Consider the following 27498-nt stretch of genomic DNA (forward strand, 5'->3'; position numbering starts at 1 on the left):
ATGACCCATTTGAGACTTAACAATTACAATACAACCTTCAAAATAGCTAGGCAAAGTGCAGCATGCATTTATAAAGCTTCACTAGGTTAAAATTAAGGCGAGATAAATGTCCTTAAAAATTTCCTATATCGATTTATGAATTTTTTTTAAAAATAAAAAAAATCATTTACTTTGATTCGTAATTAACAAAAAGCCCTGATATTTCTTTAACCCCTAAAATTGATTTGATTTAATATAATTCATTTACTAAGTTACATGAAAACCTACATTGAAGCATAACATAAAAGCTAAAATTCTGACAGAAATTTCATCTTTTACCAAAACTGAATAATTGAGCAGTTGTATGTGACCCAAAGCACCGTGTTGCTGTTGATCAATGTACCAATAAATTAACTGTTATAGAATAAATTAAAAATTGGGTACACTTTAAATTTTTGCCAGGATTTTCATGCTAACACTTCACAGTGTGGTTATTTAACCATTTGAGTCAGTGGGTCTAAATTCGGGTATAATTAAAGTAATGTGTAATAATTTTAAAAAAATGCAAACTTTTTCTTCTACGAAATAACAGAAATAAGAATTCCATTTATTTTTAGAATTTACCACATTCTTTACATTTATTATACTTATTTCTCCGTAGATTCATTTTTTGTCATGCATACTTCTACATGCACTTCATCCAAAATCAAATCGCTATGATGCAGCATTTGTCACAGAAAAATTGATTAGTGTTTTTTTTTTTCTTAACTTGAGAATTGTACAAAAATTAGATTGCCTCTGATCCTGAAATTTCTCTTAGTTGTCCATAACATTTTTTCAAGGAAAAAGGAACAAAATGTAAAACCACACTCAAAGTTTTATTTACACATACACAGCATTTTCTTTTTAAAAGATAAAGCTAAACATCATTTTATTTAGAAGAACATGGACACTTGTAACATATTCAAATACTAACTAATGTAATTCATGCTGCATTCAATCATATGCAAGATAGAATGAGATGCTACATATGGATTTGTTCTTAGATGCATGTATCACAGTTTCAGAAAAGCACCAGCATTTCTTTGTGACACATATTTATGTCTAAATTTATTAGAAGCTTCCCAGATGACCTTGTTTGGTATAATTGACATGGAACTTGTTAAGACTGTCAGTGAAATAGATATAGAAAGGTTCCCTACTACTACTCAGTACTAGGACTCCACCTAGTTTTCAGGCGTTAAGACTGTCAGTGTTTGGTCCAAACCTGACAGTCTTTAGTCGTTAAGACTGTCAGTGTTTGGACCAAACACTTCGATCACCGGCCGTTAAGACTGTCAGTGTTTGGTCCAAACCTCACAGTCTCTTGTCGTTAAGACTGTCAGTGTTTGGACCAAACACTTCGATCCCAGGCCGTTAAGACTGTCAGTGTTTGGTCCAAACCTCACAGTCTCTAGCCGTTAAGACTGTCAGTGTTTGGACCAAACACTTAGGCCCCAGGTCGTTAAGACTGTCAGTGTTTGGTCCAAACCTCACAGTCTCAGGTCGTTAAGACTGTCAGTGTTTGGACCAAACTACTGATTCTACGACTAACACACCAAAAACTAGGATGGTTCCCACTATGAGTACTAGAGGGCACAAAGTCATCTGGTCAGCATAGTGCGTGAACCATCTCCCATGTTGAAGAGAGCGAGGGAAAAACTCCCTAAATGTATCACCTTCTTCAACCTTGGGGGACTGGTCCCCCACTTGGAAACAGCTGGCACCACTGCATGGTAGAACTTCATGATGTTCCAAATCTGCAAAGAGGCAAAAAAAAAAAAATAATTAACAAGCATGAACTAAATGCTACATAGGGAAGAGAGCAGTTACAAGGAAATAATAAGCTATAAATCGCCCTTCCCAACCAGTGTTTCGCGAAAGTAGGTAATATTGTAATGGTAAAATTTTAATATGTTTGTTGTTAGAGACACGGCCGTCCGAAGAGCTGAGGGCGCCAGGGGTGAAAGTTTCCCCTCCCCCCCTACACACAGAAAAATCAAGTTAGTTATAACATCAGTGCATCATAGCATGAACGCATACTTGCTTTTCCTACATATTGATGAACAAAACAATCGGAGGGCTAAGCAAAATACAAATTAAAACACAAGCAATGACTTTGTTTCTAATATTTATAAAACGTTAATATCCCAAAAACTTTTCCAAAAATAGAAATGTTAAAAATCCAAATACTTATCTAGTAAAATATTATCCCACAAGATAAAAAACAAAGAATTGAAACTGAATTAGTTAATGTACACTAAGAACACTAATAAATAATTTGCTGATTATAAACAGAAAATGAATTTATCGATGAAAAATTACATCAAAATTAAATTTCGATCTGGACTCATTGAATGGTTCGTTTCAAGAGTTTTTTTGGTTTTACTTGTACCAACTTAATACCAGCTTTCATATACGTTAAAAACAAAGATATCATTCTGTTGATCAAATATTTGTAAGTTTCAGGGGAAGCTCCCAAATACTCAACAACATCGAAAATCGCTCAGAATTGCATTTCTGGAGCTTTAATTTATGAAAATTACTGGCCCTAATATTACTACAAAATATGGCCTTACAATTGCATTTTAAAACTTGAGTTTAAGAAAATATTCGGGCAAGAGTCCCCATACCGCCTTTCTTTAATAGCACATGCACTGGGTTATTTGAACAACACTTACAAAACATTTAAGTGGATTAGCCTCCGAATGTAAAACATTGCAAAAGTTTTTTGGACCGTAATTTTGAAAATTTTTCCAGCGAGATGCTCCAGATCCACCTTTCCATAAAATCTTCAAAATTTGTTTGAAAGTGCGTTTTTGGAACTTCAATTTCGAAAACTTGCAGGAGTGGGGGGAGAAGGAATTTATTTCAATCTATTTTAAAAAAATCGATCTGAAACAGTCCCTGAGTTTCCCCCTTACCCCTAACGTTAATTAACATGGCCTATAATCATGTTTTTAAGGCTTCTACTTTAAAAAATTTCCGCTGAGGCCCCTCTCGTTTTCCCCATAGCATCTGCAAAGAAAATCTGAATGTGCAATTTTAAAACTTAAAAGTTTCAAAACATTGACCCCCCCCCCCCCCCTTCCTATCAGATAAAAAAAAAATTTGTTTTTTCTTCCTTCAATGTGCCCGTTGTTTCGTTTTTATGTACACGAAATGAGGGCACCTTGCAGCGCAGAGCTCTCTCATTGTATGGAGCCTGGGGCGATTGCCCTGCTTGTCTCCCCTCCCCCCTTGGAACAGTTCTGGTTAGAGATGAAGTCTCAAGTTTAAATTCCCCTTCCAAAAATAGTTATTATGAGTTAAAAAACTGGTATATGAATAAATTCTGAGCTTTTATTATAAGGAGATAAAAGTAGATATAAATTAATTACTTTATGAGTTAAAAAACTGGTATATGAATAAATTCTGAGCTTTTATTATAAGGAGATAAAAGTAGATATAAATTAATTACTTTAATTGATACAGGCCCAGAACTATAAATTTTAAGTCCCCCTGCAAAAAATCAGCAGAGCAGCTAAATTTCTACTGGATTTCTATACCACTCCACTCCTCACTGCGGGTACGTAGATCCGGGCTTGAATTGATAACCATTTAAGAAAATAGCAGAAAATTAAATCTATTCACAAAATTAACACACTAATGTAATTAGTATTTTTAATGAGGAAATTCTTTTAACAGGGCAAGGCAAAAATCAATCTCCCAGCACTGGTCATTTTTTTTAAACAAACCAGTGGTTGTTCTTGCTATGGACTTCATCCAACAGAATGCTTGGGTAGATAAAATATATAGATCTATTTCAAACAAATCTAAGAAGGTTCTTCTGCCGCTATATAGGAGTTTAGTAAGACCTGGAGTACGCTGTTCAGTTTTGGTCTCCTTATCTCAGGAAAGATATTTCTGTATTGGAAAGGGTTCAAAGAAGGGTTACTTACTAGACTAGTAAGAGGTCTTTCAGATTTGGACTATAAAAACAGACTTAATAGGCTTAATATGTACAGCTTGGAGCAAAGGAGAGTCAGAGGGGACATGATTCAGTTATTTACATTTATCAAAATGAAAGATGTTAACGGGTTGAATTTTCTCGTGGAAAGCAAGACAAGGGGACATGGGGCTATAAGCTATTCAAATCTCACCAGGAAACATCACGAGTTCAGTAATCATGAAAAAAGTTAAAAATGGTCGCATTCGAAAGACTATCTTTAGAAAAAAAATTTGACCCAAATATTGTGTGCCCTCGTCCTTTTGTTTTTGAGATATGGGGGGTCAAAGTCTGTCGAAATCTTACGAAAATTCGCCAAAATTAAAGACTTGGCAAGAAATGGAAAATACCACGTGATTTCTTCGCCTGCGTCTAGCAAGACTCTCATTTCCATTTCTGGTCATCTGCAAAGCGCGTAAACGATGTTTCGAATTAACCAATTAACCCTTTACTTGTGTGGGTAAAATTAAAAAGTAACTATGAAGCCTGTGAAATGGAAACTAGTGAGCTTTATCCAGAGGAGCTACAACTTTATAACAAAATTGAACGTAGGATTTAACTTTGTAATCGTGATAATAATGCATTTCAGAATTTAAGTGCATTTCAAGTGTGTTTTACTTAACTAATTTAAGTTTGTACTCTTGTAATGAAATGTGTTGTAAGTAATTAATAATTATGTACGAGAATTAATATGAATAAGTAAAAAAAACATGCTTATTAAAGCTTATATATTGAAAATAAAATGGATAGTTTTTGATGTTGAAAGAACATAATCATGGATTGTAGTATCCCAGCTCTTATTTATTTTTTCAAAAGTTATTATCATTCATGAAGTTATATTGTCTGACCACTGCTAGCGAAAATGTTTAATTTAAAATCGAAAAAAATAATAATTAAAAAAAAGAAAACAACGGATAGTAAATGTCAAAAATTTCCACAGCAAAACTAACGATGTCGGAAATTACTTCATAACAGATTCTTATCAAAAATTTTATAGTCGACGTTCATTACAACAACCCCTGTAGTTCGAAAAAGTCAGTCACTGCAACTGAACGTCGCTATAACGTAAATTCACATCATATTGCATGTTATTTAGTCATTTTTAAAAATACTGGAGTCACTTTTACCAATTATGTTTCACGTTAAAAGGGAATTCAAATACGAGCAAAATAAAAATCAATACAGTTTTTTTTTATTTGACTTGTTAGAGGGTTTACACATAACTTGAAAACGATACACATAACGAAAAACACACTGGGAACAACCGACAGAAATCGTTTTTTTTTTTTAATTTGAGAACATGGTTTGAAATCTTTAAAAATGTTGTTTTCTTCGTATTTAGATACTGTTGAAGACTTCAGATTTACGACTTTTCAAAAAAAAAAAGACTTTAAAGTGTGTTTACCGTTTTTCTACGGTTATCATATTTTTTTCAAAACAGTTTTATCATCGAATAAACTCTTTCAGTGGAAATATTTCACCCGCAGAAGCATAAAAGTTTTAAACATAAGTTTTTTTTAACAGACAGTCTTAAGAATAACAAAAAATTCCATTGTTTTTGCAATAAAATAAAACAAATATTTCGGGCTGTGGCGTTTTCCCCTATACAGTTGCACGTTAATATACCGGAACAGTGACCAAATATGGAAGTGAAATGTCTTGTCAGATGCAGATGTTGAATTCGCGCCGTACCTTCCATTTCTGAACAAAACTCGCTAAATTTGGCGACTTTACTAAAAATTTCGGCAATTTTTAAGACGTCATATTTTGATAACGTGGTCACGAGGGCACGTAGTTTCAGTGCCATAAACATGTTTTCCAATGCTCTTTCGAATGCCACCAATTTGGAATTTTTTTGAAGTTCCTTGATCGTGATGTTTCCTGGTCAGGCTAACCTGGAAATTAAGAAAAATTACTTCTTTAGTAGTGTTGTGGGCACTTGGAACAGCTTACCAGAAGAGGTGGTAATGAGCAAGGGGGTGGATAGCTTTAAGAGGGCCATTGATCTTCATTGGGGACTTATAAACCGACTAGGACCAACCTAGATGGGCCCAGAGCCTGTTGCTGGTCGTCACATTTGTATTTCAACCATCTATTAACATTTTCATGGTGGTTGGGGTAAAGTATGATAAGTATATAATGTATGTAATAAGTAATGTTTGATAAGTGTTATCTGAAATTTCAACTTGAATTCTTAAGTAATTTATTTATGTAAAGTATAACTTCGATTTAACCATACAAAATTTAACGATTTCCTCAATTTAATGAATTATATTTCACTAGTCTGTATTTGAGTGTATTGAATGTCTATGCTCAACAATTTAACGATAGTCTTGATTTAATGATTACTTTTTCCACTCCTTTGACCATTGTTAAATAAAGGTTACACTGTATAATAGGGAAGTTGCAACCTATTAAATGTTCATATTTTGGCTATTGGATATTGTTAATTTACCCTCAAAACTAAAAAATTCACCATCGCCGAATTTTAAAACACAGTGATTGATTTTTAATGAATTTTTAAAAATCCACGCGCAAAAGTGCGCTCTTCTGAAACGTCACGAACTTACGTCACAGGGCACTAATGGGCAGCCTTCGGCCGAAGATCCCTTGTTTTCGCTAGGGACATTTTGAGCGCGCTGATATTTTTATTTTTTAGAAATTCAACAATCCTTTTGAACACACTATGGAGGCCGGATTCGTTACAGCACAATCTAAATATTCTTCCTCAAGTAACATCAATGACGATATTCGAATATTTCCGAGAGGATGAGAGGTTTAATGTTCCAGAAACATGAGGAATTAAATGCGAGGAGGTAAGCTTTTTACGTTTCGTCTTTGAAGTCGAATGCACGCCCTTTGGTTTCTCCGCTATCGGAAGAACGCATGACGTCACTTCCTATGCCATTTGACGCCACAAGCGCTTGAACTTTAAAAATTAATTTTAAAAAAACTACTTAAAGTATCGCAAAAATTTTTTCACCTATGATGTTCATACATGTTACTCTATCACAGCGGTTCCCAACCTTTTTCCCCTTGCGAACCCCTTCCAAACTCCGAAAGAAGTTGGCGAACCCCTTGGGTACTAGGTAATAAATAACAAACGAGGGGGGGGGGGAAACGCGGGCGCGCACACACACACACACGCATTGACAATAATATTTGGGAGATTTTTTTTAGTTTGATGCTGCTCCGTAGTTCATAACAAGAACGAAAACACAATTGCAAAATATAGAATTACAAATATTGCTACGAACTAAAATGATTGCTAAAAAATGAATACAAAACAAATTCACCGAAAAATAAACACAGTGATTATTCTGTGTTGAGCTTCCATCAACTATGAAAAAATTTTGAAAATGGGATATTTGTGGAACAAAGAGGCTCAAAAAAAAAAGTTTGGCTGAAATTTTTCTGACCTAGGGTACATTTATCCCCAACAACTAAATCAGAAATCAATTAAAGAATAATCTTTAAAATACCTTTCAGGGAACTCTCAGATTAACTAAATGAACTTTTTTTCTTATAATAAAATGAGACAGATCTCTAGGTCTAAGTCTTCTTGAAAAGGACTACGAGCCTAACTGTTTGATAAAGATATACTGCGTGAATAAACGACGTATATTGAAAAATAATAGAAGCGTCTATTTCCAATATACGCATTTACTCCAATTCTTACACAATATGTAATTTTTACCAAGACAAATAGTTTTAAGCTCACTTACTACAAGAGAAATTTTCTACACAAATTTCATAAATTCCTTATTTACATATAGCGGAAATTAAGTTGCATGGTTAGATTCCGTTGATTTTTTTTACTGGGTAAACCTCACACTGCCAAAATTTCAACCACGAAAATTTTCTATAGTAATTAATTTTTCATACTTCCCGTGGTATTCTTGGATTGCTAGCCATTCTTTCCCTTTTTCGACAATAAAGCTTGAAGTAAATTCTAGTCAATGTAGTGTGAAAATAATAGCAACTAACAACAGCGCAATCTCACTTCTATGCATTTTTGACTCAACACAAGAGAAGAGCCATAGCTCTTCGTCGGACTCAAATGGTAAACAAACCAAACAACAAAATATTTTAGACACTCGTATGCGCTCCATGTAATGTTTTTATCAAGTTTAATTAATCTTTTCTGTCAAAAGCTTGTGAGGAGACGAAAGTTTTCAAATTCTTTCATCTGAGGACACTGTATTCACAAAAAGAGTTTTTTCAGCATGGGTTCAGGGCTATCATTGTCAATGGAAGCGCTAAAACTGGCACTTTGCAATGACAGAGTAAATCATTTAAATGTAAAATGTGTCAGGAAGTATACAAATATTTTCATGTTAAGAGTATGGAATGTGCGAGAGACAAATGAATAAAAAAGGAACAAAATATGTCTGAAACCACTTGAACACGAAACTTCATCCGAAACAGGCATGTTAAAACTCTGCCATTACAATATTTTTTTCGCGAACCCCCTGAAAACCTCTCGCGAACCCCCAGGGGTTCGCAAACCACCGGTTGGGAACTGCTGCTCTATCATATAAAAATAAAATTGAAAAATCGAAAACTTCTTTTTTATATAAAGGGGTTAGTCAATATAACTGCTGATATATATATATATAAAGGTGTTAGTCAATGTAACTGCTGTATATATATATATATATATATATATATATATATATATATATATATATATATATAAGGTGTTAGTCAATATAACTGCTGTATATCAGGGTGGCGACAGGAACTGTGAAAAAAAGTTCCCTGACTTTTCCCTGATTTCCCTGATTAAGTGCACCAAATTTCCCTGATTTACATTACCAATGATAATGGTTTTTGTTCTTTGCTCTACTTGAAATTCATTGTATGTTTGTATAAAATGCAGTATTTTAAACGTTTTAAGTTGTGTAAAGTTGTTGAACTAATGATATATTTTTAAAAGATGCTACTTTTTTAATAAAATGGTTAAAAAAAACATATAAAGTCATTTTTTGGGGGTCATTTTTTTAATCTACAAAATAGTATATTAAATTTTTCTACATGGAAAGACTGTAGAAAATTTAAAAAAGAAAATACTTCACTGCCAGAAACCACTTAGCATAAGAATTTTAAGAAACCATTAAAATCACTCTTAAAAACATATGCGTATTTATGATAGAACTAAAAAGTAATTGAAATTATTTTGAACTAAATTTTCAAACAGTATAATAATTGTTGCAAGAATAAGAAGTAATAGCAGGGTTGGCTTTCTGCCGGCAGAAACTAGTTTTTGCCGTGCCAGTGGCAGAAACTGGTTATAACCGGTAAAAACCGGCAGAAACTGGTAAAAACTTAAAAAAGTCTTTAATAACTCAAGTAATTAGTAAATGATATTTGTTTAAGTAAACTAAAAAAATAAACATTATTTCATCATTTAAAAAAACAAAATCCCATGCCCCCCCCCCCCCTCCTTGATTTAGTTCAGAAAGGGAACTTTCCAATTACAGTGGCTCGTAGTATTTGTATTAATTTAACAAAGGATAAAAAATCATACAAGGGTGCTTAGGAAATAGGAGTGACATACAGAATTAAACAGGTATTACTGATTGTAATTTGCTCACTTATATGCTTCCTCTAAATTGCTTGTGATTAAAATTATCATGTCATGTGCTTGAAGAAGAAAGTGCCAGAATTTTACTTGCCTAAATTTTGTACCTAATGTCACAGCTTTGCAAAACAAACTGGCCCCATTTCTCAAAACTTATTTTTCCAGTCAAAATTTTACCACTACCCCAGTTACTACAAGGTGGACCATTTATACAATAGATGAAAGTTAAACTTTTTTAACAATTATTTTTTCCATACATTTTCTGCTGTATATCAAAAATTAATTTTTCATTTTGTGAGTTTTTGCCAGTTTCTGTGGTTTTTGCCATGCCGATTTTAACCGGTTTCTACCAGTGGTTTTAACTACCTCGGCAGAAACTTGCCAACCCTGAGTAATAGTGAAAGAATAGAAGTAATGTAGTTATTCTTATATAACTAATTGACATATTTATGCAAAAAAGATGAAATCATTTGACATTCATTCATAGGGAGCTTTTCTCTAATCAAGAACATAGATTTTAATGAATGAATACAGCATTTTAACAATAAAAAATAAAGATATTTACTTAAGTACACAAGTTAACTCTATTTCAAATGATTTCAGTATGTAACGGAAAAAAATCTTAGATTTCTTTTGTAACAAACAACTTTGATATGCAAGAAAAAAAAAGAAATATAAAAGCAATTACTTAACTTCAAAATATATAAAAGAAGAATACAAGTTGGAAAAGAAAATAAAAGAATCACTTACGTCTGTAGAAAAGAAAATCTTAATAATCTGCGGTGACAAAAAATAGTATAACGGTAAAAAACAAAGTTTTTTTATTGAAAGTTCAATTTTAGCAATTAAATTAAAAACGCGAAGAAGTAATAACTTTTAAGCTTTTATAGCATTATTTCAAAAACCTAAGATTTCTTCTTGAAATTGTGATTACAGTATGCTAATTACTTCAAGACAACGGAATAAAGGCAAAGGAGCTAAGGCATTAATGAAGGCTTCCTCTTTGCCTGTATGGTTGTTTTTTTTTACGTAGCATTGAAAGCGTAAAAGACAATTTCAAACTAGGTAAAATAAACAACATAACAAACACAGAAGCAATCTTAGGAAGTTTATCCTGTGGGGAATAAGTAAGATTCAATACTTTGACGTTGAGGAAAAAAGATACACAAAAATAGTACTTAATTTTGTAAAGAAAAAAAAATTTTTTTTCTTCATAAAATCAATTTTTTCTGATTTTTTATTATTTTTTCAAAATTCCCTGATATTTCCCTGATTAATAAAGTTCCCTGACTTTTCCCTGATCTCCCTGATCTGTCGTCGCCACCCTGTATATATATATATATATATATATATATATAAAGGTGTTAGTCAATGTAACTGCGCAAAACAGAATTAGGGAATTAAATTGTTTTGTAATCTGTTGCAATTGTTGTGTATCTGTTGTTTTCGAGAGAATTATGAAGCAATTTTGAGACTTGTTGCGTGGTAATTTAACTAGTTTAAATTCGTTGACCTAAGTTGTTTTAATTAAAATTACATAAGGAACATATGTTTTTGCTACATTTCTTTTTCTTTGATTGCACACTCACGATGTCTAACTCTAACTTTGTTTTTGTGCACATATTATTCAACTTTGTGCACATAGTTAAAGTTTTAGTATTCTACTTATTTCACTCCTTTCTAATAATGTAATAGTCTTTATATTAACAATTAGTAATCAGTAGTACATTGTTTAAGCAAATTTAAAATTTCAAGTCATTATTTTGAAATGCTGATTTTATATGAATATTTTTGTTCAGTTAGGCTTAACTGCTGTAAATGCTCGGGCCGATGGCGGCGTTCCATTTCGGAACGTTCGGTCCCGTAGCCGCGCTTCGTTTTCCATGCGCTGGTCCTCAAGGGGTTAAGGAATATGTGTACATTTTAATCAGTTCAAATCGTGTTCATCACACAAGATGCAATGTTTATTGAAATGAAAAGTTTAAAAATAACATTTAAAATATATATTTACTCTATCCGTTACCCTCCGTTCACATCCAAAATATTAACTACAAAAGAAAGTTCAAAATAACCAATAAAGAATGACTATGCGAGAGTAAAAAGGTGCCGAAAAGGAACAATATAAAGTAACTTTTTTAAAAAAAATTGAAGATTTTTTTTTCATGAATTCCAACTTCAAAAACCGTTTTTTGCATAATGACCCTCCTGCTTTTAGACAAAAGGAAGCCAGATTACAATTATGATGGATAAAAATTATCTTTAATATGACAAGAATGTTTTTGATTCCTCCCCCTCCCTCCCCGGAACGCACACACAAAGTTTTCTTTTTACATAAAATGCAGACCAAAAGATAAAAACCACGATCGACCACTAAATTAAAAAAGAAAATTTCATATTTTAATAAATCAAAGCATTTTTGATGACTCACCTTTATTTCATAGGTTTTTTTTTTTTCTTTTTTCTCACATTCTTGAACTTATGTTAGCTAGCTTCTTGTCACACTCCATCTAAAGAAAAAGCAAATCACAAGAAAATAACCATATTAATTTCAACAAAAACCTTGAAACCTCGCTCTTTTACAAATTCTTTTTTACATTGTCTTGGGTATAGGGTCCTTCCCACCTTTTGGTAGTGGATGTCCTATCTTACACAATAATAATTTACAAATAATAATAATAAATTTAAAAGACCTGCGTAGTGAAATACCTTTTCCTTTCTCCGCAATTTCAGTCGAGAAACTGAGGAGGGACTTCTCTGCCTCGAAATCAAGGCTGTATCCAGAGGGGGGGCTTGACGCCCCCCCCCCCCGAAACGTTTTGTACCATAAAACAGAAAAAGGGTTCTTTTTTCTTTTTTTTTAAATTTCTAATGCCAGAAAAGGAAAATAACAATTTTTTTAATTCTTAATTTTGCTACTATTCAAAATTTATAATATTTTGAAGAAATACAGAAAAAGCAGTTCTAGTTCTCATTAGCTGCAAGGCACACTTGAAATTTAGACCTTTAATTAGGACTTCCTGCTCCTTTCGGTAGACTTGAAAAGTCTACCAAACTGACTTCTATGCACTTCCTCCTCCAGAGGCGTGCACAGAAATTTTGGGGCTGTCACAAATGCTTTTTTTGGGCCCCCTCCATATTGTTTACCCATATTTTCAACCCTAGGTTTAAAAATATTGGGCCCAATTTAAGCTTGGGCCTGGGCCAACAGGCGTCCTTTCTCCCCTCTGTGAACGACACTGCAATCCTCCCCCTAAAACTCTTATAAAACTTACACTGTACTGATTTCGAGCCGGGGACTCCCCAAAGGCTGGGCCTCTAGTTTCCGATTAGGCGAGTATCTTGTTACCAAGATGTGCCAAATTCTCCTTGATCCATCCTGAGTAAAAAATGCAAAAATCACGATTCTCGCGTTTTTGTGGCAGAATTTTCAAAATCATTTTTGTGACTGATATGTTTCTTGTCTTGCATTTATTTAATGCCGAATTCAGTATCATGGAAGTTCTTTTGTTACTGCTTGTTTGTTTTTTTCCTTACTTCTACTGCATACTGTTAATACCTTAAGTATGAGAAAAAAAAATAACACTTACTCTCTTTCATTTTCTACACTACTTGTGATTGAAAAAAAGTTTGTTTCGAGAAATATTTCGTTGCATTTATTTTTAACTTAAAACGGGTGTGTCCTACAAAGTTATAAACATTTTGTAAGACTGCAATCAACTTCTGAAAAGTGTAAATAAAGAGCTTCAAATAATTTCAACTGTTCAAGAGTCTTTGAAAATTATTTGAGTTTTTGAAATTCCTTCAATTTTGTATCTTATCAAGAAAATAAAGTATGAATTTTCCAAATGGCCAGAATATTACTCTTCTGTTCTTATTTTCTGAATGTCTACACCATTTCTTTTAAACTGTTTTGTACAATTTTCATACTGTAGGACATTTAATGAAAAAAAAATGGGGGTAGCGAGAGTGATCAAAAACAAACTTCACTAAAAGCCGATATAGACAGATGAGACAGATGGCGATATAGGCAGACGGCGGAGTGCTTCCCTTTTCTCCTCTCTTGTTTTTCCTCTCTGTCCATTAAGTTCCATGATTTGTCGAGCAAGCAATTTTTATTTTGTTTGATCTTGATTTGCAAAAGAATGTATAACTTTTGAAAGACTTTGTTTGCCTATTTTTTTTTCCATATTTTTGTAGTCTCAAAATACAGATTTTTTTTTCAAAAATTTCTCGGGGGGGGGGGGGGGGGGAACTCCCTGAAATTATGGATGTTCTACATCTGACTTATAGGGACACTCTCCTGTTATCCTTACCACTACAAGGTGAATAAGAAAAATAATTCATTAAAAATCGAGACAAAAAGTCTTCTACGTTAACATTTTTATGTGTTTGGTGTGTCTATATGTACTATATGTGCGTGTGTGTTAGGGCAATGTGCTAATCCGGGCGCCTCCCGAAAAAATTTCTGGATACGGCCTTGCTCGAAATTATAACAATTTGTACTTTGGTAGGAATTGAGCCTAATAAACAGCACTTCTGAAATCTAGTGCAGGATCTAGTGCAGTACTAAATCAAATTGACAGGAGCAGGATAACTGCTTTTCACATTGATTGCTCGTGCAAGTGAATGCCTCGGTTACGAAAAAATAAAGGAAGGGGGCATCTGTAACATATTCTACAATTGGTTAAGAGAACCAAGAAGATTCTTAAAATACATTCAGCCCTGCTAAACGAATAAACAGTTCCAACATGCCACATTTAATTAAGCGGGGAATACAATAAACTTATTTTTCAAGTATTTTGCTGGTATTTTATTCATTATTACTACGAGAAATGGTTCTTTGTTACTTAAATATACACATGAATTTCACCAAAATTTAAATACTTAATGTTTTTATGTAAATTAGAGACATACCGAGTAGCACTTTGGACGAAGTACCGAGTACTCGGCATTCCGCTTACTCGGCCAAGTACCGAGAACCAATTATGTTTTTTAAGAACTACCGACACATGTGATAAATTTTGAACTCATTGAAATAGTAGTATAGATCTCCATGTCCATATAATAGTTTCTAAAACGAAATTCCAGCTGAAATTTAACTAAGCATTATCTAAAATATTTTGTTTGGCAAAAATTTTACAAAAATATTTTCATATATTTTATGCTAACCTTTTTTGCTAGATTTTTAATAAAAAAATTTTTATTAACTTTGGAGACATTCAAATCAAGATTTAGTCCATTGAAGCATAAAATTTTCATTATTCTCAAAACTTAAATTTGATTTGTTTATTTGAATTGTGAATTATTAGTGTATCATATGCTTGAACTTTTTTATTAATTGTAAAATCTGTCTTGAACAATATTCAATTTTTTACTACTCGATATTGCCCGAGTATCAAATCAAAATTTAGCTAAATACCGAGAAGTTACCGAGTACTCCATACGTCTCTAATGTAAATGATAAAAAAATTTCATGTACTACATGTGTGAATACATACAAAATTTAGATTTACTTTGTTTCATTTCTTCTTAAAGAAGTTTTCCTCAATTTTATCAGAGCATTGGTTTATTCTCGAACCCTGAGTTTAGAAATCCAAATTTTTTCTCAATTATCTATGTATTCTTATTGTTAATTGCCTCCAAAACTTTTAACTGAACACATAAGCTTACTTTCCTTTTGCGTTCATTTTACCACACAATCAGTCTGAAGCAGGGCGAAAAATCAACAATTAACTGCTTTCGAAAATGCCTTTCCGCATTCTTCGGCTACAGCCTCGTCAAACTTCAAAACAAGTCTAACAATGTCATTGACAACTGTCTCTTGCAAGAACAAGAACTAAATAGCCTTGGGAACGCCTTTTTCTGTTGAGGAAATACAGAGTTTCTTGGGATATTCGATGGGACAAGATCGGACAGGACCAGAGCTCAGGGTCTTGCATGAGGCAATCAAAGGAACATTTTTATTCCAAGCTCACTGCATGTGGTCCAATTCCTCCATCTCTCCAAAAACCCAATCCCTGATGTATTTTACAGCCTGAGATAAGATTACAGCTAGAAACTAACTAGGATAGCTATTAGCCCTTCTTTTGTGCTTTGTTAAAACTGAGGCAGTGAGAAGCAAAGCGATGCAAGTGGCAAAATTAAAAAATTGGAGATAACCAGTACACATGGTAGGCCCCAAAGCAGAATACTACTAAATTTGCGACGTATGTCGCAGAACAGATGCCTGATCTGCAGAACGATTCTGTTCAAATGTGAGAGGAAAACTGACTATTTTTCTGCACAAAATCTGCAGAAACCGGTGTGCAAAAAATCTGCATAAACCACGTTGCAGAAAATCTGCAAAAATTGCGGTGCAGAAATTCTGTAGAAACTGCAGATTTTCTACAAATATCTTCCAACTCAAGATTCTTCACATTTCTTAAAATTAGAAGAAAATCTAAAATTCTCGCAAATTACGATGATTTGGCGGAAAGCTCGCGATGTGTAATTCGATGTGTCCTTTGTAGGACTTTCCCAATCGATCGTCATCCACTGCAATTTCCGCCATATACGTATGTTTTGAAAACATGCAAACATTGAATCATGGCCATCGCCGGAAATTGCGTGTCTTGTTTGAGATTTCAATCCCTTTGCATCCAGAAAATATTTCAATAATTTAGAAAGTTTTGAAGTATTTTATTATATACAACCAAAATTTGACTCATTTTTTTTATTATTTCAGTAATTTCTTTATTTAGTAACATTATTTTAATTGCTCCTTCATGCCATGTAAAATTAACCAAAAAAATGCGATTTGCCACCTAGGTTCTAATTTTTATAAAATTTTGTATCTTTGCTCTTTCCATGCATTTTAGAAAGCATACAAACTATTTTTGGAGAATCTCAATCGGTTTAGGTTTGACACCTTGTTAAAGCTGTTTTGATTTTATAGTTTTTATGACCAACTAATTTTCCAAATCCAGTGCTCTTTAATTAGTCATTTGGTTGAAAGCTATGGTGTTTCTGGAAATATCTCATTTTCACAGAAATAAATAGCAACAGTCTAGTTTAAAAAAAACTCCTATATGAAACACTTTTGATTTTTGGCACCCAATTTGTGGAAAATGTCACGTTTTTTGCGTAGAATGCTTGAAGTACTTGCAGGACAATTTTGGTCAAATGATTTACGTTGCAGAACATTGTAAAGTATTCTGCTTTGGGGATGGTAGGTGAACCTCTCCTCTGTCTTTTGGGAAGAGATGGTATTAGTAGCCTTGGTAGTTGCTGCTGTACAGCATGATTTAGAAAAAAATTTCAATGAAAGCCTACCTAGGAGCTAATCTTTAAACGCGTTTTACTCATAACTTGAAAGTGTCCACTTGTGCCTCCCTTTGCTTCTCACTGCCTCAAATGACCTTTTACTTTCAAGGGGTGAACTATGATTTCTCCCGAAGAAATAGACGAAAAATTCAACTTCAAGAAACTTTGAATATGTATGCGATTAAGCAGGGCATCTATGAAAAAAATATTTCTTAAAGTGGGAAAATTTAACATTATTGCTATAGGATATTTTTTTTTTTTGGTTCCACAGATTTATATTCCTATAAGCAGGGTATTTGATTATCTGTTACCCGACTGTACTTGTATTTTCAGAAAATAAAAACATTGAGGTGGAATTGAAAAATTTCATTTTGGAAAATCAACGCATTGAACCTCCCTGGAAAAGAAAAACTGTAGTAGGGTTTACCACAACATTTTTTATATACAGTGAAACCTGTGTAAGTTGACCACTTGCGGTGCAGTACTTTGGTGGTCAACTTATAAAGGGGGTAATGATTTTTTTTTTTTTTTTTGTCATTTCTTGCACCATGTATTCATTTTTTTTGACGAACTGACACTTACTCTTTCCGTTCAACTCACTTTCATTGTTTAACATTGCTTTGAAACAATAATTTAAAATGTTATTCAAATATTATTAGAGGTTATTTTTTTCAGAATGACGTATAATGTGTCATGTAAATTTAAAATTTTAGTAAATTGATCAAAAAAAATTCATTGTTTATAAAAAGTTATTTGATATTAATAATTCCTAAAAATGCATAGCTAATCAAACATAAAAAAATTTTCGCTTTTTTTTTCTCACATACATTTAATACATCTATAACCATGATGATCTACTTTTCAACAAAATAACTCCTTATTGAATTTTGGCGCACTTATTAGACACTAGTTTTGGAAATTCCATATGTGTCAGCTAATTTTCTCTGGATTTCTCCCTTTTCAATTAATTTTAATATTTCATACTTTTTATCAGTCTCAAGTTCAACTAACTTTCTTTTTGAAGCCATTTTATGTAAAACTATAACACAAAGAGCAAAAAGCTGGACTCTCATAGTTCTAAAAGGCAGTTGAAAATGAAAATGTCCTATTTCTTAATCCCTTGCACCAGAAATACTGCAATGCAAGTAACTTTTACTCTAGCACAATTCCAGTGTTGCCACAAAATATTGCAACTGGAAAAAAATACTTGGTACTTTTCTACTGACACATGCTTTCATTGAACAGACAGTACAAAAGGTAATCTCAAATAGAACAACAAAAGAAAAACAAGTTTGCAGAATAAAAGGGTTCTTAGTAGTTTTCCAATGTGGGTTAAACTTACGAGGAGGTTTAGTTATGCTGCTGTTTTGTTTAGTTGGTAAAATGCTGGTCTGGCATCAAAAATATTCTTGGAAAGCTATTAAAAAATAAGAAAATAAAATAATTTGCTAAATTAAGTTTTAAAAAATAAACCAAGTGGTCAACTTGCAAAGGGTTTTTTACGATACTCCAAACCAAATTTGCGGTACATTAGTGTTCAAGATAGACAGGTGGTCAAGTTAGAAAAGTGGTCAAGTTACAGAGGTTTTCCTTCATTATACAAGATAGGACTAATTCCGTTCCTGACAAAAGCGGTCAACATGGACAGGTGGTCAACTTACAAAGGTGGTCAACTTAACAGGTTTTACTGTACAAGAAACAATGCCATAGCCAAGGAGGGGAGGGTAGAAGACCAGAGCGTAATTTTTTGCTGCTTTTGTATCATCAAAGTCGAAACTTACGTTTTTAGAACCACAATTTCAGAAAAACTCTTAGAAATAGTCTCTGAATCCCCCTCCCCTACGGCATCAAAGATTGTTTGCAATTGCATTTTAGGATCTTAATTGAAAACTACCAGAGGACTACCAAACATCATCCCTACCACTAGCATTATCCTACAACTGTATTTTTGGGAGTTTTATTTCAAAAATTTGATGAGAGAGTCCTAAACTTCATCTTTTCCACTAACAAGTTTGCCTACAATTGTGTTCGTGGAGATTCCAATTTTTAAAAAGTGTCAAGGGGCCTGGGAGAGTTCTGATCCAAACCCTATTCCTTCGCCTTAAGTCATCAAAGTTGATTTACAATTACAATTTTAGGACTTCAATGGCGAAAAATTTACAGTGGAGAACCTCAAACCGGATTCTCCTAACATCTGAAAGATAAATTAGGGTAGCATTTTCAATGGGGGGTGGGGGCAGTTCTTAAACCATATCCCTTCTTTTAATGTTACCAAAGATAGCAAATAATCATGTTTTCAAAACTGCCAATTCAAAAACATCAAGGGAAAAGTCATTTAACCTCTTTTTTTTTAAAACTGCCAAACTGAGTCTGAAATTCTGATGTCAGAACTTAAAAAAATACTGAATGAGAGTTCAGAATTTTTGTCAACGATAGGCAATAATTGCAATTTAAGAACTTCAATTTCAAACCAATTTTGGGGTACCCTCAGTTCACCCAGTGACAGTGCAAAATGATGTGGGTTGAGGGCTCTCCTAAATTTTTTGCTTTTTTTTCTTATTTGACCAAAAAAAAATCCCTCTCCAGAAAGTAAATTCTGGCTTTGCTAGTAGATTCACCAATTAAAAATTTTATTGCTATTTCGATCCATGTTAGTTTTTAATAGATTTCATCAATTTAGAAAGGTCAACAAATTGCTAAGTACAGTAGACCCTTGTTTAATACCGGAGTTACGTTCCAAGGAAAAGCCGCTTAAATCAAAACCACGTAAATTAAAACAAAATAGTAATGTTAAAATAAGGGTTAGTAGATTCCAAAGGTGAAAAAAAAAGTTTAATGTGTATTTATTCTGATACATATGCACAACATGATAAATATGCATAATGAAATCATAAATTAATTTTGCGTTTATTAAAAAGAGCTGGCTGTGATAATCGTTTGGCAGTCCTTAAGAATTTTTCTCTGTAATAGTTCTTTGCAAAGCATGATCATTTGTGTCATTTGCACAATAGAATGGCTCAAAATTTTCAGTGTGAATGTTTTTAGATGTGTGTCATCGATGTCAATATCCTTGTTGGTTTTGTCCTCCTTGGTTACTACTAAAAGCTTTTTTTCCAGCAAGTTCTGAGCTGTGTGAGTTTAATATCTTTACTCCTGGAAAGAACTCTAGAACCAATAAATGCCTCCGGTGGTCCAAGCTTGATTATTAGCCCACCAAAATGCAGTTTATTACGTGTAATCTGCAATCTCAGGAGTATGGATTTTGAAAGAGAGAAAATTTTTCTGTTTGTGCTTCTGCATCCGAGTAAAACCATAATTCATCTGCACAAAATAAAATATAGGTGTCAAATCTTAAATCGCGTATAATCAAAACCGCATAAAACGAGTGTCAACTGTATCATTCTTATCTAAATTAAATCGCTAAATTTTAAACTAAGATACAAAGAGCTTACTAATTTAAAAACTGTAGGACTTTTTTAAAGTTAAAACAATAGAACTTAGAAAACATAATTATTTTTAAAAATTAAACAATGAAACTTACCAATAGTTTGAATCAAAATAAGTAAGATGATTAATTCAAGATAACAGATTTCTGCAAGAAAAAAAATATATTTATATAAAAATAGACAAATAGATAAAACAGATAACAAATTACAAAAGGTCCAAAAATAGGAATCCCCCCCCCCCCCAGCAGGAATGCACTTCAGAGCAGTTTTCTTTTACAATATTATTTGTGAAACATATTTCAATCAAACTCTTTTTTTTCTTCAAGTGGGAAGGAAATTTTCAAATCAATGACTCTTGAATAAAGTTTTATTTTCTACGTAAAGGGAGGCTAATTTGTTCAAATCACAATAAGTATTTCAATAAAAATTTTCCTACTAAACAATTTAATTTTTTGCGAACATAAGTTTTCAAAGCAGTTTAAAGTGTTTGTAAGTGTTGGCAGGCAGGTGCAGACAACCCTAGTTTTACAATTTTCTTGCTTCTCTTTAAAAACACATAAACTTTTAGCTCACAATTATACCACAAGTTTAATTTTGTATCCTTTATCCAGAACCCTCATTAGAGGGGGTGGGGGAGGCAATTGAATGTATGTCTTCTTACTTTGGAAAATTAATGGAACATAGAAGTGAGGTTTTTGTTGTTTTCTGAATAAAATTTGATAGATATGGATTTTGATGCCACAGTGTTGCCCAAAGTTAGTTAAGGCAAACCTAATTTGGCAATATGTGTAGCCTTCACAATTCTGCCGGATTAGGTTTTGAATCAACTATATAGCGGTGGGGGGGGGGGGCAATTATGGCTCGGACTACGCCAATGATTTTTAGAGGAGTGTATAAGGGTATTTTTTACTAGAGGAGGAGGGGTGTTCTCGCTCTTGAGATCTCCGTGGTATTGGGGGGGAGGCGTGCTCCTGCTCTCGGGGTGGCCGCTGTGGTATTGACGGGGGGGGGACACCCCTTAATAAGAGATAATACAAGAACTCAAGACTAACAAGATTGTGTATTTAGGGGAGAAAAGTAGAGGGGTGCTCAAAAATGAATATAGGACATCAAATTTACTGAAATTACAAATGCATTGTATATAACAAGAAGGACAGAGGCTTGAGATGAAATTTGGAGGACACTTTCCTCCCTTCGACTACAATTTGAAACATTTCGCAAATTTAATAAGACCCAAATGTTTTCAGAGTCAATTGCATTGTACTAAATATAAAGCAATGATGTCCACAGTTCACGAAAATGTTGCATTTCACAAACATTTAATATTTACTAACCTAAATCATAACTTGATCGTGGCTCCAGAAGTTGAGAATCTCATGCTTCAAGCATTAACGTAACTATCATCCACGTTCACTCTATTTAAATCCCTAAAAATATTCGCATTCCATCATAGCTTTCAGTTCAAGTTTTCGTTTAAATGTGAAGAGAAGAATTTGGCTCTCTGCAAACAAACATTAGAAGTTCTCGTTTTGGCAAGTAATCGCTATTTTGGCAAAACTTTGGATATTTCATATACAATATATTTTTTTTAAATCATTTTGCAATTTTTTAAACCATTTTCATCTGTTTTTGACACTAATTTTTGTAACGTTTGGAAATTTTAAGTAATTATTACATGGGTTCATCACAACTTTAATTTTTCACAGTGAAATCTTTAAATGAAACTGAATTTTCAGCACTTGGCGAGAAGCCGAGAAGCATTTGGCTTTGATAAGAAGGTAACCCTTCGGAAAACCCGAAAGCGTGTTTAGTTTTAGTTTACGATTTGCTGAATTCCTATTGGCTCCGAAAGTTTCCAAAGATTACGCACGCGCAGTGAAATTCATTCTTTTTTTCTTTTTTTTTTTGAGCAATCACGATTGCTTATTGTTCACATTTGACAGTCCTTGACGTTGGGATTATTTTTCAGCTTGGACCAGCAGCACCACCGCCCACCGGCGCGGCGGCGGCACGGCTGCACTGTTCCTGAGCACTGTCCCCCGGAATCCACTTCTGCTGGGTGGTGGCGTCCATATCCTTCACACGCATGCTCATACACACTCGCCAACGCGTGAGCGCCTTTACACACATACACAGGCCTACGTGCACACACTTAAGCCTGTACACACACAACTAGACACACATAACCACCCAGGAGGAGGGACATGCTTGGGAGGGGGAGCCATTTCTAGAAACAATAACTCTAATGAGTAGGGTCTTGTCGCAACTCGTGATTGCGAAAAACATAATTTGAACTCAAAGTTTCAGAATTCAAATTAGATTTTTTTTTTTTTTTTTTTTTGTTTTGTTGAAGATGATCAGTTGTTTGTTTTATGTTATTTTTATTTATTTATTTATTTGTTTATGTTTTTGAAAAAAAAAGTATGAAAAAATATTGAAATTTTTTGGACGAAAAAACCATCCCGCTTCATTCAATTACATATTTATTTTAACCTGCGTTGCCCGGCTTTGCCCGGTCTACATTTGAAAATAAAAATTGGGTCAATGAAGTACAGTCGACAAGCGCTACAAAAGCGATTCGACTTACGCGAAACGGCTATAACGCGAGTTTTTCACGAGTAACGATTTTTCGAGCTAACGTGAATTCCTCGCCTGCAACACGAAAATTTTCGTTAAGGAATCGCTTGGCGTACGTGCAGTGGCTCCCAAAACTGTTCGTACACCTTGCAATTTTGTAGTAAAACCAAAATTACGCAAATCTGAATTCGAATATGGAGCCCATTTTTTTTTCACACCATTCCTATGCCATTCTGAATAAAACCCAGTAGTTTTTTTTTTTTTTTTTTTTTCAGAATATTGCCAGATTTTATTTTTGAAATTTGTCAAAAAACGAAGAGATAGAGAAAAAATACGCCACAAAAGTCATCGTACACTGAAATAGTTTCGAATAAATTCATAATTAAAATTATCATGTGTGGTTTTTTTTATTATTTTTGCAATGCAATGATACTGTAAAGTCACTTGCCTGTAATTTTTTGTGTATTTATTTCCTAATATTCTGCTTATTATTTTAAAATGGCAAGTATGCGTAAAAAACAACAAACACGATTCGAAATTTGATTTTTTTCCCTCACAGTAGCCGTAAATTGGTTTGAAATGTCTCTAAATTGGTTAATTCATGACATTCTATAGCGAAGGGCTTGATAAAATGCTTTAAAGAAAAGAATCGGATCGAAAACAAGGTAAGAAAAGGTCAACTGGCAAAGTTAACAAAGCGTGATCGGAGGTTTGCAATTTAAAAAAATATGAAAAATACACATTTCAAAACTGAAAAAGTTTCTGCAGAATTGAATGAAACATTTTACGTTTAATTTTTATCTAAAATTGTTCGCAAGCTCTCTGATTAGCTGTATTAAATGGGACCTTTTCCCGCAGAAATTTTCTTCTTCGTGCGAAAAACAAGAAGCTTACACTTTCCGTCGTAAAATCAATAATAAATAAGCTCAAAACGTTTTGGAACAACGTCTTACTTATAGACGAAAATAAATTCAACATTTTGGGTTAAATTGTTGTATAATTGTAAATGGAAGAAAAAAATGAGGAATTTAATCTTAAGAATTAGTTGGTTCGGTTAATCAGGACGATGAAGGTGTTCTTGTGTGAGGGTGCATCTCAGCATCAGGACTTGGAAATTTGGAATTTTTTGATGAAATAATGAATTATGCTGTTCATTTAAATATTTTAAAAAGCAATTTTAAACTATTACCCCAAAATCTGGTAATCGAAGCAGCTTTGTTTTTTATCAAGATAACGATAAGAAGCATACGTTCGCGTTTGGTGCCTCAAAATTTGTCTTTAAGCTTAAAAATATCTCCTCAATCGCTAGATTTAAACTTAATGGAACATATTTGGAGGTATCTGGTGCCTAGATTACGAAAATACACCATTGAAACGAAAAGCGAACTAGAAACAGTAATAGTACAGTAAAATTAGGGGTCGGACCCAAACATCCAAAAAAAAAAAAAAAAAGCTAAACCTGGTGCAAATTGTTTATTACCCTCCCAATAAGAACAGGTAAAAAGTCCCACCCCATTGTGCGTCGAGTTTTGGAATGGGGGGCATCTACAGATTGCTGTGTTTTGAGTATTTTTCCAGAATTTTTGGAGTAAATTTAAAGTGAGAATATTATGTTATACTAAATTTAAAAGCATGAAATTATGTAAGGGTGTTTGACCCCCAAGAGGGATGACATAACCCACCAATGCTACAGAGCCCCCCTATCCCCGTAAAACGATGCAGTACCCCCGAACCCCCCCCCCTCCCCCCATACATTACAACATAACATGTAAACATAATTTTATGCTAAGAAAATTGTTAAAAATCAAGTGTGTCCATCCTCCAAGAGCGATGGTTCACCTCCTCTTAAAGCTACAGCCCCCCCCCCCCTCTGCCAAATAAAAGAAATACTCAACCCCCCCCCCCACCACCACCTGTTATTTCAAGTAGAAGTTATTTCATGCAAATCTAAAATGCCTTCCATCAGGACTGTCCACCCCATAAGAACAGTAGCTCACGTCCCAAAACGAAATTATATACTAAAATATTATCCTTCTCCCCACCCCCTCTGATGGTGCACATTTGATTAAATGGCCAGAAAAATAACGATGAACTGTTTTTTGCTTTCAAATCATTTCTCCTAAGCTTGCAACAAAAAGTCTTCGTTATCAAGATGTCTTTTGGAATCTAGATCCTCAGCAAAATAGTTATTGTTGCAGCTATGTCTAACACAGTTTGTGCATATAATTGAGCACTTCAGTCCACTTTCAGACTTTTCAAACATTCACTATAACCAATAAACCCCTCAGAGCAAGCACAAGATTTGAGACGCAGAAAGTCTTCTAGAGCAGAAGGCTTGGCTGTTGTAATAGGACGTAGATTATATTTCTGTGGTGCTTTCTTTGCATCCATCAAAAATGACACTAGCTCTCCCATACTAACAAGTGACCACTGCATTGCTGGTATATTTCCTTGAAGCTTACATATCATTACCAAAAATATGATCAAGCAGGTATCTTTCATCTATTACATATGAGGCAGTGAGAAGCAAACGGATGTAAGTGGCAAAATTAAAAATTTGGAGATAACCAGTACAAATGGTTAGTGAACCTCTCCTCTATCTTGGGGCAAGAGATGGTACTAGTAGACCTGGTAGTTGCTTGTATACAGCATGATTTAGAAATGAAAATCAATGAAAGCCTACATAGGATCTTATCTTTAAACGCGTTTTATTCAAAACTTGAAAATGTCCACTTACATCCCTTTGCTTCTCACTGACTCATATATGACACCAGCTGTTCGTTCGGTGATGTTGGATGATCCTTTTGCTTCAGATAATAGTACTTTAACGATACAGGATTTCTTTCCTTCTGAAACCAGATTCATCGAATACTGATGGAGGATCAGCGCATAACTCGTACCAGAAGTTTTTAGCAATTTGTTATTCCATCTTCTTATCCCATATTTGTTCATACCATTCGGTGTAAAAGATGGTTTGGACTTACACATCTTTACAGATAGTAACTACTCTCGTAACAGATGCTAAAGATATAACTGCTTACCTCCTTTACAAAGAAATGCCACAAAATTGTTTGCCTTCAATATCCTTTGATGTTACTACCCGAACGTTAAAGGTCTCATCGCAACTCACCTTATCATCAGCGAGCAATACCACTACCAACATGAGAGGGAAGAAACGGACTGTGATTTCCAAACTGAGAGACAAAAAGGTGTAAATATTTAGCATTCCATTGTTGTATTGCTCATTGCTCTCATCAAGACTTGTTCTATCGTTGTGTCACTACAGGTTCTAGACCACCTGAATTTGTCACTGCGTTAGATCGTTGGATAGCTGATGTTTTAGCTGATGTTTGATGTGATCAAACTGTTTTTTATCGCATAATGTACTCAAAAGTTTCAGATAGTGTTGCAAGTATATGTCTGCATATTTAGCATAATTCACATAATCAGCTGCATAAAAGAGAGGTAGCTTGGTGTTTGCAAATGAGAACCCCCACCGACTTAGAGGGTGCAGAACTGCAGCATTGCCCGTCTCACTATTGACAATTCCGGTTTGTAACACCCTTACGGTGATGGCAAAAGACTGTAGAAAAGTTGAAGTAAGTTAATCAAGAAGAAGTAGGGAAACTTTGGTCAATTTGGACTTTTTTTATGCTGCACAGGAATTTTGTTTTCCAGCGTTTAATAACTCCAGGCACAAATAATTTTGTTACTGAGCTCGCTTAGATCTTTTAGAATTATCATTCGGACATTACCATATCATTGTGAGGCATTTTGTACTTCGGAAAAGTTTAAGTCAGGGAAATTTTTCCGTGAACTTCACTGCAATAGTTGATTTTAGAATGTAAATTCAGGGACCCTCCCCCTCAAAGCGATGGCGCACCCCTTAAGTGTGACGGAGTACCCATCCACAATAAAAGTCCTCAAAAAAAAAAAAAGAAGGAAATACCTCTTGAAAAACTGCCTTAAAAATTCCAATGACGCAAAGCTGCTCCATGGACCCCCCCCCCTTCCCCCTGCCTGTGCACCCCTGTTGATTAGAATTTTTTTCTGTGAGAGTTTATTGTTTTACTATTATAGAGTGGTTTCTGCTAGATTTGAGAATTTTTTTTAAGTAATAGAAATTATTTTTATTTAAATAGAGGATTATTTCGTCCCCCCCCCCTTTCCCCCAAAACCCGACGCGCAAAGTGCTGGGACTTTTTACCCTTTCTTGCTGGAAGGGTAAGAAGTAATTTGCAACAGGTTTCACCTTTTTTTTTTTTTTTTGGATGTTTGCGGCCATTTTTTGGCCTAATTTTACTGTACTATAAGACTCGTAGAGCGGCTGAACACTTACTCAGAAATTGCACAAAAAAAGAAAGAAAAAAACAATGAAATCTATTCCCAGACGTTTAAAACCTGTTGTTGTTACTGCATGATATCCTACTTAATAATAACTTAGTAAAAAGCTAGATTATTTACTAATTTTTTGACATTTTTTCAAAGTGTACGAAGACTTTTGTGAGATAAAATTTCTGGCACTTTTTGGTTTCTGATATTTAAAAAATTAAGTTTTAATGTTTTATTAAAAATTTTCATGT

General features: G+C 33.9%; 1 long non-coding RNA gene across 1 annotated transcript; it reads right to left on the bottom strand.

The window, feature by feature from the left end:
• Positions 1-696: 696 nt before the first annotated feature.
• LOC129224090 (uncharacterized) lies at positions 697-21924 on the bottom strand. The gene is made up of 4 exons (XR_008580677.1): positions 21673-21924; positions 20434-20484; positions 12019-12097; positions 697-1778 (listed from the first exon to the last, which is right to left on the bottom strand). It is a non-coding gene; the product is annotated as an uncharacterized LOC129224090 (long non-coding RNA).
• Between the last annotated feature and the right edge of the window lie 5574 nt (positions 21925-27498).

This window comes from Uloborus diversus, chromosome 6, assembly GCF_026930045.1.
Source record: "Uloborus diversus isolate 005 chromosome 6, Udiv.v.3.1, whole genome shotgun sequence".
NCBI classification, from domain to species: domain Eukaryota; kingdom Metazoa; phylum Arthropoda; class Arachnida; order Araneae; family Uloboridae; genus Uloborus; species Uloborus diversus.